The following is a 14,113-nucleotide window of genomic DNA, read 5'->3' on the forward strand; positions in this document are numbered from 1 at the left end:
GAGCAAGGGATGAAGAAAAGACATTAGATGGGGACCAGAATGTAAAATACCTTGTTTGAAGAATAAATGGAATATTTATGTCTATGTTGTTTATATTAACTTTGTTGACTGCAAATGTTTTTACGAGCAACAGGAATGTACACTGGATTCCCCAATGGAAATTAGGAAACAGTTGCATGAGCTGACATTAAAGGATGAGCAAATGTCCTGGTTTTGGCTGAGATAGAGTTAAATTTCTTTCTAGTAGCTAGTATAGTGTTGTGTTTTGGATTTAGTATGAGAATAAGGTTGATAACAGACTGATGTTTTCAGTTGTTGCTAAGTAATGGATTTACTAAGTCAAGGACTTTTCAGCTTCTCACACCCAATCATCAGGAAGGCTGGAGTGGCACAGGAAGTTGGGAGGGGACACAGCCAGGACAGCTGACCCAAACTGGCCAAAGGAGTATTCCATACCATATGAGAACATGCCCAATATATAAATTGGGGCTCAGGCTGGCCAGGGGCTGCTGTTCAGGGCATCAGTCAGTGAGTGGTGAGCAGTTGCATTGTACATCACTTGTTTTGTATATTCCAATTCCTTTATTATTATTATCTTTATCACTATTTTCTTTCTTTTCTGTCCTATTAAACTGTCTTTATCTCAACCCACAAGTTTTACTATTTTTCAATTCTCTCCCCCATCCCACTGGGTGGGGTAAGTGAGTGAGTGGCTGCATGGTGCTTAGTTGCTGACTGGGGTCAAATCATGACAGCAGACCACCCTCTCAAGCCCATATAATATCTAGCATTGGATATTTTATACAAATATGGACATTGCTGGTTCAGTTGTAAATAAAGAAACTAAGTCAGATGACAAAAACTGAACTGAAGTGTGATGCAGGTTGCACTCATTAAAAAAAAGTGCAAAATGCTAAAAACAAAAAATAGAATCAACAACGTGAAAGAAATAGTCAAAACATTAGAAAGAAAAGAAAATTAGGCAAGATCATGGTATAAGTCATCTATCACAATTCTGTTCATGCATTAACATGAGTAGCTAGAAAACAGTGGTACAGTTTTACACTTTGAGAAAACCATAGTGCTCCACATCCACCCCATGTAGATGCAGCATTGCTGCAGGCCTTCCCAGACAAAGAGCAGAAGGTGTTGGGCATATTGGATATGTATCAAATAACAACCCTGCTACTATTGAATCAGTTGGGGGTGGAGGGCTATCTGTTCAAAATTAACATTTTAAAATACTGAGCCCCATTCAGGGAAAGATACTTCTATGTCTTTAACAAAATTGTTCACTAAAATATCTCTTTTTTCATGTTTGTTTCCCCACAATAAACACAGACTATGTTAATTTGTTAAAAAAAGTGCAGTAAAATCTCTGACATTTTCCAGCATTTACCACCTCAAGAAATACATCATTGTACAACTTTTAACTTTGTTTAAATTTAAAATCTTGAAAGCAAATCCCCAAATCAAAAAATCAATATTTTTTATTATCTCTCTTTTTTCCTTTTCCTTTTGTTCTGCCATTTATTTTCAGTCTTTGCCAAATGTAGATTATTGCTAACGTCTTTGGTTAGCACCAATTTCCTTCTGCTCAAACCTGTCCTACCTGCCAGTTCCATGTACATCTCTCCTTCCTCCCACTCCTGACAAAGACAAGCACTGACTTAGCCTTGGCAGGTTGCTAATGCTGTGGATTAGTGTGTTCTGCCTCAAGTGAAATCAGGTTCTCTGCCCTTTGGGGACAGCACAGCCATCAGGTTTAATTTCATTTTCTGATATTTTAGCAGTCATGTCGGGACTCCTGTAGACAACTGAGAATGAAACGCCTTTTTGACAACAGTCTTCAGCACATCCCAGGAAAGGACATGTATATGGTTTTATATTAGAGAGAGGAAGTCTGAGGCTATCAAACACCTAGACGATATGACTAAATCAAACATCAAAGTGACGGATCTCAAATATAGCTGGATACGCACTTGATACACTTCACAGTGTTTCCTTTTATTATTTTCCATTTTGGCCACATTCTATGGGACAATTTAATTCAGCACATTTGTCCAGAAGTTAAATTGGTATTCTTTTATCTTTCTAAAATATAAATGTATAGTAAAGCTAAAGGAAATTAATTATATCACCTCAAGAACCACACCACCAAAAAGAAAAAAAGAGGAAAAAAAGAAATTCTTACAACTTAGTGGCCTATTCCCATGTCTGTTTTATAAATCCACCTACTCATCTCAAATATTTGATGCAGTATAAACAAAAGAACTGCCTGTGCTTCATTTCAAAACTGGTCAGATTAATATTCTTTCTTTTTCTCCTTTCATCAGAAAATGACTTGCACTTCAGGCTGTGCACAGACTGGGAAAGCAGGGAGATGATGTAAAAAACAGTCTGAGCTGCTGAAGCAAAAAAAAGTTACAGTATAAATACCTTTTTCCCAAGTGAGTGAGCAGCTTCTATTTTATCCTCTGTCTGATAAGGATTAAGGGTTTTCTGAATAAATAATAATACACCAAACCCACAGTGCCAATATTTAGAGTAACCAGTGAGAACTCTTCCTTTGCAAATGGATTGAGATTCTCAGATGAAATTTATTGTCTCAGAAAATATCTGCACCCATTTCCCTGAAATGCACAATCAATGTTTTGTCCCACAAGTCAATGGATATCCTCCCCAGTCACAACACACTATTAAAATTAGCAAATAAAAAGCAGATGCAAGATCATTACCTGTAATGAGTGCTTTCAACACTCACTACCCACTAGCACCTGATGAAAACATGCAAAACAGGCTGTGACACAAAATTACACAAAAGTGGCAGTACTAAGCAGTTTCTGAATTTCTGCAATTTATGACGAGCAAACTGTTGACTCTAACAGATTGGTTTAATAGGCCTGCAAACCAAATGTACTGAAGTCAGAGGCAAAGCACTCAATGACATCAGTAAACTTTGGATCAGACCCTGTATAAATAAGGCTAGGGGACTCAAGTCTGCAAAACAGAACACTTTCGGAGATGTGCACCAAGGACTGAGTGTAAAGACTACATAACTGCCATTCTTGGACTTTGAGAGAAAAAAATAATAATAAATAAATCAAAATCAAGGAGCCAGATGCAAAAGTCAGACATACCAATGCAATCAATCACTGTACATGAATGATTCTAGCAGGAGACTTCTGTGGAAAACTTTACCTGGAAGAAAGTCTCATGGAGCTTAACAGCCTCCTACTAGTAAAATAACAGAAGTAAAAGCCAAAGTTCTGTGCTGTGAATCATAACCTCTACCAGGAATACTAATATTAGGAAATAATTAAAAAAAAAAAAACAAACAAACATGTAAATGAAAAAGGAAATTAAAAAAGAAATATGCATTTGTTAAGCCAAGTTCTTCTCTTCATGCTTTTCAAAGCTTCTGTTGACTACCACAGTGGTTTGGTGGTGTGATAACTGAAACCAGGATGCAGGCGAACTGGGAGAGCACTGCTAGCTGCTGATGCCTCGCACCTGTGAAATGTAGAGGCTTGGTTCCTTGTTAAAATTTCCATTTCTTGGTGTGCTGTGCTGCACAGATTGGACTGTGAGGGGTCCTGGGTTTGGAGGGTCAGATTTGCTGTGATATGTATTTCCTTGCTGACACTGATGGGGGGAGGGCTGTGATGAGCTGTTGGAGTGTCCCCTGGCACAAAAATTTGATGCCCAATTAGGTTTAGAAATAGTGACAAAGAGTTGATGCCCAATTAGGTTTAGATAAAGCTCTTCTGTGTAAACCTCAATTACCTGTGATGCCTTATGACATTCAGCGTTTACAAAGTATAATTACACAATAGTGTCTGACATTTAACGTCTATGGATAATTTAAAAGACTTCTACTTCAAAAGGGCTGCTCGTGAGCAACAGTAATCACTTCAATTAGCTTGGCACCATTACAATGTAACAAGACCATTTGACTGCCTATTAGAACCAGCCAAGCTCTTCAAGTGTGTTAATTTAGCAGTCATTGCTAATTTCTGGGCTTTGCCGCATTTGCATAGGAAAACATAGCCCTGTTAGCCAGAAAGGGAGTTTCATTCCTACAGCAACTTCCTATTCTTAGTGAAGTTTTTATGGTGTTGTTTTCAGCCACAAACATATTTCAAACAGTGAACTATTGAGAGAAAGAGGGGGTTGTTTCATCAAGGGAGTTTTCAGAATCTAGGTCCAAATTGTTAATATAGCTTTCCAACTTTTTTTTTAAGTTGATAGGGACAAAACAGATACCTAGGATTAAAAAAGAAAAAAAGAAAGAAAACACAAAACAAAACAAACAGAAAAACACCTCCATCCCTACCACTTCTCCTTTATGCAGTATTAAAGAATTTGTCCTGGGGGACTATCAGATATCTTCAGGTTTTCCCTGGAGCTCACCGAGTCCTGTGTAAAAATTACTGACATGTCAAGGTCCTCACCACGTATTATGGGAACCAGGATAAGGTAGAGTATTACATCACCACAGACGTTTCTTTCTTTTCAACCACTTAATATATTGTAGGATATTCTGCAGAAGAAGGAAATCTGTCTAAAGTGGAAGTGTTCTCCAGGGACGAATCATACTAGTTTAGTAATTCCCTTTAAACTACCAGGACTAATCAGAGAACCAAAGTGGAAAGAAAAGTCAGAGTTCTTTCTGCTTGTACCTGAGAACAGGTAGACTAGGATGGCTACTGGCAGCCAGTAACAGCTAAAGGTTCAAATCCTATAAAACAACAGTTCCCAAATTAAATAAATAAATTAATAGATAAATAAATTTAAAAAACAAAACAACAAACACAACCAAACAGAAGGTAAAAACAAAATCATGAACAGTCTCAGCACAGATGCTGTAATGCACATGAATATAAATTGAACAACCTGTTTATTACTTGAAAGACTTCAGCAGTGTGTGGCCAGTGTATGTAAGCCTGCCATTAACCTCAGTGTGGCTTAAGGGAAACTTCGTAATGTCACTGTCTTCAGTTACAGTGATGTTAGGTTTTTTTAAACACTACTGAGTCATCATTTGGGTAAGATATTATAAATACAGCCTTTATTTATAATGCTTAGGATTTCTAAAAAAAAAAAAAAAAAAAAAAAAAAAGGCAGTTAATAAACTGAAACACGATAAAGCAAATCCCTACAAAAAAAGGAAGTTTCTGACAAGGGGATAGCCAAAGAAGCATCCCAGGTCATCTAAGTCTAGTGGGGTTTTACTAACTTTACCCTGATGACAGCAGTAGTACAAAACACATTTACACCCCCTAAATATCGCTGAAATCTGCTTCCCTGGAAAGTGCCAGAGAATTAGAGTGGACACTAGGCTGAATATGAGCCAAAAACTGTGGTCTCACCACAAAATGAGACAAACCTCATAGAGACTATATTAGGACTTTGGCCAGAAGATGGAGGAAAATTATTATACTCTCTCTTTGGCACTGCAAAGGTTACACCAGCAATATTGTGTTCAATTTTGCTACAATTTTCTCTGTATTTTAAATCAGTAACTGGGTTTTTAAAAAAATAATCTTGAAGATAAACACTGAAATTGCCTAAACCTTTCAGGTGTGTATCCCTGGTCTTGAATCCTTACAAAACCCCCTAATTTTCCAATGAGACTTCTTGAACTTCCTGCTTCAAGTTAATGTATATTATGACAAAGGTTTCTATTTTATTTCTATTAGGAGCTACAAAGATTGCCAAAGATTCATATGAAAGTCATTCAGTTTCCACAGGATTCTGTGGTGAAAGGTTAGCTCTAACTGCGTTCGTGCATCAGTAGACATCTCTTATATTCAGATGGGAATCACACTGCTAATGAGCTAAATGCCTGATGACTTGAAGGTTGACGGACTGAAAGGCACATTATATTGCTTCTTTTTAAAAACTGAGGCAAGGTCACACTCCCGACCATGTGTTAACAGGAACAAGCAATTTCCTCCATATGATAGCACACAAATAAGGAAAAGCATTCCTTAAAATTGCTTTGGAGTGTCCAGGTGGGGAATTGTTTTGGGTTTGTGTGGCAAGGTTTCAGTAGCAGGGGAGCAGCTGCAGGGGTGGCTCCTGTGGGAGGCTGCTGGAAGCTTCCCCGGCTCCAAGTCGGGCCCACGGCTGGCCCAGGCCGAGCCCGTCAGTGACAGTGGCGGCAGCGCCTCTGGGATAATTTATTTAGGAGGGGGAACCTGCAGTGAGCAGAGGGATCGGGATGTGAGAGGAACCCCTCTGCAGACACCGAGGTCAGTGCGGAAGGAGGGGAGGAGGAGCGGGGGAGGAGGGGATGCCCCTGCAGCCCCTGGTGAGGCGGCAGGCTGTGTCCCCCCAGCCCGCGGAGGGGAGCCGGGGAGCAGATGCCCACCTGCAGCCCGGGGAGAGAGGAGCCCATGCCGGAGCAGTTCGTGGAGAACCGTCTCCCGTGGGAGGGACCCCACGCTGGAGCAGGGGACGAGTGATGAGTCCTGCCCCTGAGGAGGAAGGAGCGGCAGAGACGAGGTGTGACGAACTGACCCCAGCCCCCATTCCCCGTCCCCCTGCGCTGCTGGGGGGAGGAGGGAGGGAGAACCGGGAGTGGAGCTGAGCCGGGAGGGGTAGGGGGAAGGGGTTCTAAGGTTTGGGTTTACTTCCTAGTATCCTTGTTTTGATTTGATTGGTAAAAAATTAAATTGATTTGGGGTTTTTTTCCCCAAGCTGAGTCTGTTTTTTGCCCATGACCATAACTGGCAAGTGATCCCTCCCTGTCCTTGTCTTGACCCATGAGCCTTTTGTTCTATTTTCTCCCCAGTGAGCGAGCTGCCACGTGGTGCTTTGTTGCCAGCTGGACTTAAACCATGACAAGAATTCAAGAAGGATTTTGTGGAAGAAAAAGTTTTTGTGTGAAATTTTCTCTTCATATTAACTTACCTGTTCAACCAGAGTAAAATTGAGTTGGTGTGTTTGCAAGTTTCAAGAAGCTAATATTATTTTCTATCTTATTTTCAAAGATACCACAAAAGTTTAACAAAGGTTCCAAGTGCATAACAGGTATACAGTACATTAAAATTACCTAATATCATCATGCAGGTGCAGAAAGATTTTTTTTTTAGGCATACCATGCCATTTTGATGCATGCAATTTTGCAGCTGTACAGCATGTTTGTCTTTTTCCAAAAATGGTAGGTACCAGCAACTCTCAGGATCAGCCTTAAAACACAGTATTAGCTTAAGCTTAATGCAACATCACACAGTATTAATCTAGAAATTCATTCTATATGAAGGAAGTTCTCTGGTATCCCAAAGCTGGAGAAATGCTTTTTTGATGTTCTATGTTCAGCATCAAAGGTAAGATATGCAATCAGAGAAAAAGGGAACATGACTAGATCTCTGCTTGTGCTCCAATGATCCCTGTGCTGACTGCCCAATAAATCCATAAATACACACAGACAGCCAGAGCTGCTGTAAATTGCAAAAGATGCCACCCCTAATCATGTCTAGGATTAAATAGTAGGAAGAGAAACAGAGTTGACATTATCTTCCAGTTTTCCAGTATAACAACAAATATAGCCTGCACAAATTGCAAGGCCTACTCTGACAAATACTGCAACCACCGAGAGGATTCCAGACCAAGTTTTCTCCCTCCACTTCCTTCTCTTACTCTTTTGTAAAGCAATACAACTCTAAGACAGAAAATATAAAAAAATAAATTTAAAAAAGAGATAATCAGCTTTATTGTACTTTTCATAGTAACAATCAAGCAGTATATTTTTCTTTCTTTAATTCATGAAGGAAAAAAAAAAAGGGAAAAATTGATTATAGACACAGTCAGGAAACAAGACTGGTACATGTCTAAGGAGGAAAGAAAATACCAGCATAAAACTGATTCATCAGCAAAACTTTTATGAGAAAAGGGCATCTGACATATCTGTTCAATATCGGAAACCTTCTTTAATTTACTCACTGTAATAAGTCTCACAAACTTGCATCTTTTATAAGAGACAAGGCTCATCAGGACGGCATTTTACAAATTCCTCTACTGCCCTTCTGGCGTGTATTTCCACTTATTTCTTACAATAAACTGGCCAGTCTACGATTGCTCTTTTCAGCACAATTTTCATGGAGTCATATGCTCATTTCAAGGTCATGCTCATTGCACTCCCCTGAGGTAATTTATTTGGTGTGGAAGGGGCCTCTGCTTTTTTTGTGGTCCTTGTGTTCACACCGCCAGAACCTCATCTCATCTAACGTAGCAGCTTTCTCATTCTGCAGTAATTTCCAGCCTGAGTTCTCAAAGCTCTCTGTGGACTTTATGAACTTATGGCACCTCAACCCTTCCTGGCCTTCAGAAGTGGGGGAACCATGGCAGCCAGACCAAGCTTCCTGCCTCATGCTGCACAATAAAGTCTGAAAGAGAACTAAGAAACAAGCCCAGACCACAAAAATCTTATGCTTTGTTGAACAGAATACAAGAGGTTTTGATGCTTCTCTGTATGCAATGAACTTTTTACTTGCAGCTCACTCCATAGGTGAAGGTGGTTCACTGGGTATTATGTTCAAAGGTTTTGCATGTCTGTAAAAAAGATGCCGAAAGACCAGAGGGACAGGGAGCAAAGGGAGCAAGAAAGCCGAATCACTGGACACAGCCGCAGTAGCAATAGTAGTGTGACCCTGAGAAAAAGCTGATGGAGAGCGGGCTTGGGAGCTGAACAATGGCTAGGAAGGTGACAAAGCCATAAGCAAAGAGGGCGGCTCCTGCTGTACTGAGGGAAACAGAACTTTCATGTTCTTTTCAAATATGCAGGATTGCAACAAAAGTACCTGACTCTGCCTTCAGTTTCTCCCATTAGTTGTTTTTCCCAAAGCATTACCTTTAGCTATCCAAAACACAACCACACACCAGTGTAAATCATATTACTAAATATTATGGGACAGGCCAAATTCTCTCACATTTTCATGGGAATGAAGAATGACACAGTGGGGAGAAGACTAATATCTTGGCTCAATTTAATCACCTTTTTCCTATCAGTCTCTCCAGACAGCCATTACTTTCTCTTTCTCTTGTGTCTCCTCACTCCTATCACTCCAGCATATATTCCTTTGAAGGGTCTCATGCTTGGGCACCTAAGAGTCCCAGCCCTCCTCCTCAGGACTTTTCATGACTTTGCCTCCTCAGGAAACCTTTCATTTTCTCCTCAGTGTACTGTATTCCTCACCAAGCCACCATACCATTCAATCCATCTCAGATAAGAACATGGTGATCTTCCACACTCCAGGTAAGTAGGAGATAATCGTATATTATTACTCCTGTCTCAGGGAAGGAGATAGTACACAATCCTAATTTTCATTTCTTTTCTTCTGTTCTGTGGTGCCATTTCCTTCTGCAGCTGGTGTGTGAAGAGGGGCTCTGATCTAAGCCAACACCCCAGCCTCTGTCTGTCCCCAAGCACTGCCCTTTCACAAAGACTGTGTTGATATTTTACATTCATTCCTCCTGCACTGCTGACAGACACCAACACGTTCAAGGGCCTCTGAACCACAGTGGAAACTTTTCTGTGAAAGACACAGCCGTATTTCTTATGCTGAGCAGCCTTAGCCATCCCCAATGTGGAGATCAAGAGGAGAGTATTAGGCAATTGGCACTGGCTGATTGATTGCTGTAGGGTCATGTCTGACAGCTGAGTGGTCTGATAATGTGTGACCTTTTACATCCATAAAACCAGCACCAGGAACACTGGCGGTGAACAATGCTGCAAAGCCCACCTTCCTATAGCTCTGTAGGTTCATCCTGCACACAGTTAAGGGTAGCCCAGTGACAAGCCACGTGGAAGATTTCACCACCACCCTCCCATCTGGAGTTCAAACCACATGACTACAAAATTAGCTAAGTGCTAAACAAAACCTCTCAAAGTGGTAATAGCCAGTGTTAATTTACTGACTCCTGCTCTGTTAAAGCCTTTTCAGCAGCAGACTGGAGAGAAAAGCTGTCTTATTCTTGCCTGCAGGGGTGTTTTGATCAGATGAAACTTTATCTACGCTGACAAGACTGTAGTGAGCAAGTGTCAGAGCATTTTTATTCAGATCTCCACCACACCTTAGGAGTGCTTCCTACATCTCTGGGGGCTACAAGAGGGGAAAAAAAAACAACCCAGAAAATAAAACACACTATTCTGACTTCTCTACCTAATTTTGGGTAAACATCTAGCAGCCAGGATATACCATCAGATTAGTCAAAATAATACATCCTCCCCCCTCTCAGAAAGACAGACCTGAACAAAAGCTCTGTCCACGTTTCAGGAGGGGGGCAAAAGGGGCAGTGCTTGTGTGCAAGAGCCAGAGGGAGAGAGTCAGAATACAGCCTATGCTGCCACTCCTCTCCAAAATAAGAAATAGTCAAGCAACAAATAAAATATATATGAAAGGAATCAGTTTAATTTAATCACCTTAAGTAAGCTGTAAAATCACTTCTTCACTTCATGTCAGGTGAAATATTCAATGGTTCTCCAAGCCCTCTCCTGTTCTTTCAGCTGAGGAGACAGAGAGCATCTTTGTCAGCAGAGGCAGCTGCTCAGGGGGCTGAGGCAGACCTGCCATCTGTCCACAGCTGATCAGCTCATCCCTGATGCGGGTGAATACGCCCTCAAACAGTGGGGAAATGAAAAATAAATGCACTGACTTTACACCAGACAAACCTGAACCACATTTTAGGAGAAAAAACACAAACAGTAGAGAGACAGGTGAAAAAATGAGGGGAAGTACTTTACAGTCAGTTAGCAAAAAACTGTAAGACTGAAACCCCTACCATAAATGCAAGTAATCTCTGCGACAGCCCTTGTTGAAAGGATTGGAAATCTGAGGGAAACTGACTTAATACAATTGTATTAACTTACCCCCCAAAAGAAAGCACTACCAGAGCAAATCAGTATTTCATTATATTCCTATTCTTCCCAGCACACCTTACTGAGGAGAAAAGCAGCACACAATGAGCTTATTTTTGCTTTATCGACTTCACTCAAGACACAGGCAAATTCATAGACCAACCACTTATCAAAGGATCCTACAATGTGGATCATTTAAGCATCAACATAATATGCCCCTCTAGTCCAGTACATCTTGCATATGTGCCACAGATAGTATGATTTGAAGTTGTTTCACTACTTAAGCCACTGCACACAAGCTAGGATATTTCAAGGGATTTCAAATCCCTTAATAAATGGCCATTGCCAAAGTATACGTTTTAAATAGTATAAATATGTTATTGATTTCAATATTCTGTTTCCTGAAGATAAAGTGGTTAAGAGCACACTGCACTATATGACCTACTATAAAATTATTCTGAAATTTCAAACAGTCTCACACAATGAGAAGTTGAACTCCTTTACTCTAGTAAAACTGTTCCTCATTGTAAACATCTAATATATAATCACAGCTGGGATCCATTCCAGCTGTCATGCTATGAGATTGACATTTCATGGGTTAATACACATGCTTTTTATCATATGACAATGGTAAGGAATCATAAAATTCTAATTTTACCTAACAGCCAACAAATATTTTTAGTAGCACAGAGTCATATTTAAAACAATACTATTTGTAAAGTTGTTCTTTTGCTAGCCATTTCTGAGGCAAGTGTCTGAGACTCCCTTCTGTCTCCCTCCCTGCAGCAAGAACCATCTTTCTTGTCCCATGTTGTCCAACTTTAAAAATCTGTGATCATGTTTTAGCTCCAGCTACCAGCAAAAATGAAGTTAGTGCTTTAACCCCCGGTGATATTTGTCTACATTGGACAGCTGCTACTCCTGTTTAAGAAATGCACAGATATCAAGGGTCTTATGCTTGACTAATTAGTTGACAACTGAAATTCAGTGTTGCTAAGTGTAAGATGAAGACCTATAAAGAAAAACCCTTCCTATATACATATACATACATAGAGTGATGAACTCCAAGTTCACGTGGAAAAGAAAAGGCCTTGGACTCATTCTGGACAGTTTCCTTAAAATGTCAATTCAGGAGTGAGAATCAATAGTCCTGGAAACCAGGTCAGTGGCAAGCTGCTGGCGTCTAACCATATGACAGGAACTTAAGTTTTCTTTCAGGAAGCAAACAAGACGTCATGGCCCAATTGCAACACTCCCATACAAAGGCAGAGCCTCCATCCATCTGGGGCCTGTGCTGTCCAGCTGGGTCAGAACATGCAGTGCAAATATTGGGTTATTTTGCTCCTGACTCTTAGTGGTACTAAAAGTAATGTATGTCCTTTTCTTTCCTTGTCTGAGATCGGAACTGGGAAGTTCTCAGGTTAATAATTCTTCTGAAGTATGCATTATCATTAGCTGTTGCAATTCTGGATATTCTTGTTAGCTATCAGTGTCCTATCCTTTCTGTGACTCATACTAACGTTGGTTTCAACATCATCTTTATAGCTAAGGGTTCACAGTTTTAATTAACATGGTATGAAAAGGCATTTCCGTCCCTTTGTTCCTAGCCCATGGTAGAATTCAGCTGTAATGAGCCAAGTCTCAATCTTCATTTCCTAAAACACTGTGTTTTGTCTCCTTTTCTAAATATATAATTCTGGAATCAGCCTCAGACATGTGGGTCTCAAATCCAGTTCTTCCAAATTTAGTCACTGTAGTCAAGAGATTAAAAGGAATTTCTTTGTCCTCTCTCTGTTTTTACCACTCAGGCATTGAGTAAAAATAAAGAGTAAAATGGAAGTGACTTTTTTCCTGAGTCAAGTCAACCAACTGCAGAACGGCTTATGACACAAGAGGTACTATTTGGCTATGTAGACAAGACATTATTTATCTCATTAGAGGGTGTCATGGTTTAATCCCAGTCAGCAGCCAAGCACCACGCAGCCAATAGCTTACTCCCCCCCGTATCAGGATGGGGGAGAGAATTGGAAGATTAAAAGTGAGAAAACTCATGGGTTGAGATAAAGACAGTTTAAAAGGTAAAGCAAAAGCCACACAGGCAAGCAAAGCAAAACAAGGAATTCATTCACCACTTCCCATCGGCAGGCAGGTGTTCAGCCATCTTCAGGAAAGCAGGGCTCCGTCACGTGTAACAGTTAGTTAGGAAGACAAAACACCATAGCTCTGAACATCCCCCCCCCCCCGCCTCTTCCTTCTTCCCCCAGCTTTATCTGCTGAGCATGACGTCATACGGTCTGGAATTCCCTCTGGCCAGCTGGAGTCAGCTGTCCCGGCTGTGTCCCCTCCCAACTCCTTGTGCCCCCCAGCCTCCTCACTGGTGGGGTGAGAAGCCGAAATGGCTTGATGCTGTGTAAGCACTGCTCATTAGTAACGAAAACCTCTCTGTATTATCAACACTGTTTCCAACACAAATCCAAAACATAGCTCCATACTAGCTAATATGAAGAAAATTAACTCTATACCGGCCAAAACCAGCACAGAAGGCTTTTCTGGTTGAGTTTATGCAAGGCATTGCAGAACAGGAGAAGCCAGTACAGCTGCAGGCAAGGATCAGAGTTTTCCCTAATTCGTATCCCAACTAACTGCCAGAGCTCTGCCTGTGTCTGCCTGCATCTACCCATACAGTACCTCCAGTGGGTTTCCCGCTCCCACCAAGTAGAAATCTGATAGGCAGATAGCATTTTTACTACTTTCTTGGCAGCAGTCATAGTTTTCTTGCTGTATTCCTTGATTAAGTGTATTTTAGGCAAAAGAGTAGGAGGAAATAAAAACACGGGGATTTTTCTTCCTCCTTTATGTTTTATCCCCCCATTTTCACATGCTAACTGTGGTCTCTAAACCAAGCGTTACTGAGTCTTGCTGGCTTGTTTAATCATGCCTGGATGTTGATAGCCAGGGAGTCCTTGACAAGCCAGTTCTGGAGCCTCACAGATCTGTCATGCCTTACATAGATTATTATGATTGTTATTTTAATTATGACATTACATACATTTTATAGGCAGATTCTGCCTTACACTGCCTCATCCAGAGCTGAAAGTCATTCAAGAAACTGTGTGTGTGTACACAGGTGTATATAGTGTATATATGCAGTATACACACATACACATGAACACAGGTGAACCGAGTCAATAGCCCTGACACTTTTAAAGGCAGCTAGCCGCCAAAAGCACCAACCTCCCGTCAAAAGGG

The sequence above is a fragment of the Accipiter gentilis genome, chromosome Z (assembly GCF_929443795.1).
Source record: "Accipiter gentilis chromosome Z, bAccGen1.1, whole genome shotgun sequence".
NCBI lineage: Eukaryota > Metazoa > Chordata > Aves > Accipitriformes > Accipitridae > Astur > Astur gentilis.